Source organism: Mustela nigripes, chromosome 1, assembly GCF_022355385.1.
Source record: "Mustela nigripes isolate SB6536 chromosome 1, MUSNIG.SB6536, whole genome shotgun sequence".
NCBI classification, from domain to species: Eukaryota; Metazoa; Chordata; class Mammalia; order Carnivora; family Mustelidae; genus Mustela; species Mustela nigripes.
This window is the reverse complement of record NC_081557.1, coordinates 216,257,991-216,260,582: the sequence shown is the minus strand read 5'-3', so window position 1 is coordinate 216,260,582 and position 2,592 is coordinate 216,257,991.

The following is a 2,592-nucleotide window of genomic DNA, read 5'->3' as shown; positions in this document are numbered from 1 at the left end:
CCCCCGGCAACCCTCAGTTTGTTTTGTGAGATTAAGAGTCACTTATGGTTTGTCTCCCTCCCAATCCCATCTTGTTTCATTTATTCTTCTACCCACTTAAGCCTCCATGTTGCATCACCACTTCCTCATATCAGGGAGATCATATGATAGTTGTCTTTCTCTGCTTGACTTATTTCGCTAAGCATGATACGCTCTAGTTCCATCCATGTTGTTGCAAATGGCAAGATTTCATTTCTTTTGATGGCTGCATAGTATTCCATTGTGTATATATACCACATCTTCTTGATCCATTCATCTGTTGATGGACATCTAGGTTCTTTCCATAGTTTGGCTATTGTGGACATTGCTGCTATAAACATTCGGGTGCATGTGCCCCTTTGGATCACTACGTTTGTATCTTTAGGGTAAATACCCAATAGTGCAATTGCTGGGTCATAGGGCAGTTCTATTTTCAACATTTTGAGGAACCTCCATGCTGTTTTCCAGAGTGGCTGCACCAGCTTGCATTCCCACCAACAGTGTAGGAGGGTTCCCCTTTCTCCGCATCCTCGCCAGCATCTGTCATTTCCCGACTTGTTGATTTTAGCCATTCTGACTGGTGTGAGGTGATATCTCATTGTGGTTTTGATTTGTATTTCCCTGATGCCGAGTGATATGGAGCACTTTTTCATGTGTCTGTTCGCCATCTGGATGTCTTCTTTGCAGAAATGTCTGTTCATGTCCTCTGCCCATTTCTTGATTGGATTATTTGTTCTTTGGGTGTTGAGTTTGCTAAGTTCTTTATAGATTCTGGACACTAGTCCTTTATCTGATATGTCGTTTGCAAATATCTTCTCCCATTCTGTCAGTTGTCTTTTGATTTTGTTAACTGTTTCCTTTGCTGTGCAAAAGCTTTTGATCTTGATGAAATCCCAGTAGTTCATTTTTTCCCTTGCTTCCCTTGCCTTTTGCGTTGTTCCTAGGAAGATGTTGCTGCGGCAGAGGTCGAAGAGGTTGCTGCCCGTGTTCTCCTCAAGGATTTTGATGGATTCCTTTCGTACATTGAGGTCCTTCATCCATTTTGAGTCTATTTTTGTGTGTGGTGTAAGGAAATGGTCCAATTTCATTTTTCTGCATGTGGCTGTCCAATTTTCCCAACACCATTTATTGAAGAGGCTTTCTTTTTTCCATTGGAAATTCTTTCCTGCTTTGTCGAAGATTAGTTGACCATAGAGTTGAGGGTCTATTTCTGGGCTCTCTATTCTGTTCCATTGATCTATGTGTCTGTTTTTGTGCCAGTACCATGCTGTCTTGATGATGACAGCTTTGTAATAGAGCCTGAAGTCCGGAATTGTGATGCCACCAACTTTGGTTTTCTTTTTCAATATCCCTTTGGCTATTCGAGGTCTTTTCTGGTTCCATATAAATTTTAGCATTATTTGTTCCATTTCTTTGAAAAAGATGGATGGTACTTTGATAGGAATTGCATTAAATGTGTAGATTGCTTTAGGTAGCATAGACATTTTCACAATATTTATTCTTCCAATCCAGGAGCATGGAACATTTTTCCATTTCTTTGTGTCTTCCTCAATTTCTTTCATGAGTACTTTATAGTTTTCTGAGTATAGATTCTGTGTCTCTTTGGTTAGGTTTATTCCTAGGTATCTTATGGTTTTGGATGCAATTGTAAATGGGATTGACTCCTTAATATCTCTTTCTTCTGTCTTGCTGTTGGTGTAGAGAAATGCAACTGATTTCTGTGCATTGATTTTATATCCTGACACTTTACTGAATTCCTGTATAAGTTCTAGCAGTTTTGGAGTGCAGTCTTTTGGGTTTTCCACATATAGTATCATATCATCTGCGAAGAGTGATAATTTGACTTCTTCTTTGCCGATTTGGATGCCTTTAATTTCCTTTTGTTGTCTGATTGCTGAGGCTAGGACCTCTAGTACGATGTTGAATAGCAGTGGTGATAATGGACATCCCTGCCGTGTTCCTGACCTTAGCGGAAAAGCTTTCAGTTTTTCTCCATTGAGAATGATATTTGCGGTGGGTTTTTCATAGATGGCTTTGATGATATTGAGGTATGTGCCCTCTATCCCTACGCTTTGAAGAGTTTTGATCAGGAAGGGATGCTGTACTTTGTCAAATGCTTTTTCAGCATCTATTGAGAGTATCATATGGTTCTTGTTCTTTCTTTTATTGATGTGTTGTATCACATTGACTGATTTGCAGATGTTGAACCAACCTTGCAGCCCTGGAATAAATCCCACTTGGTCGTGGTGAATAATCCTTTTAATGTACTGTTGAATCCTATTGGCTAGTATTTTGTTGAGTATTTTCGCATCTGTGTTCATCAAGGATATCGGTCTATAGCTCTCTTTTTTGGTGGGATCCTTGTCTGGTTTTGGGATCAAGGTGATGCTGGCCTCATAAAATGAGTTTGGAAGTTTTCCTTCCATTTCTATTTTTTGGAACAGTTTCAGGAGAATAGGAATTAGTTCTTCCTTAAATGTTTGGTAGAATTCCCCCGGGAAGCCGTCTGGCCCTGGGCTTTTGTTTGTTTGGAGATTTTTAATGACTGTTTCAATCTCCTTACTGGTTATGGGT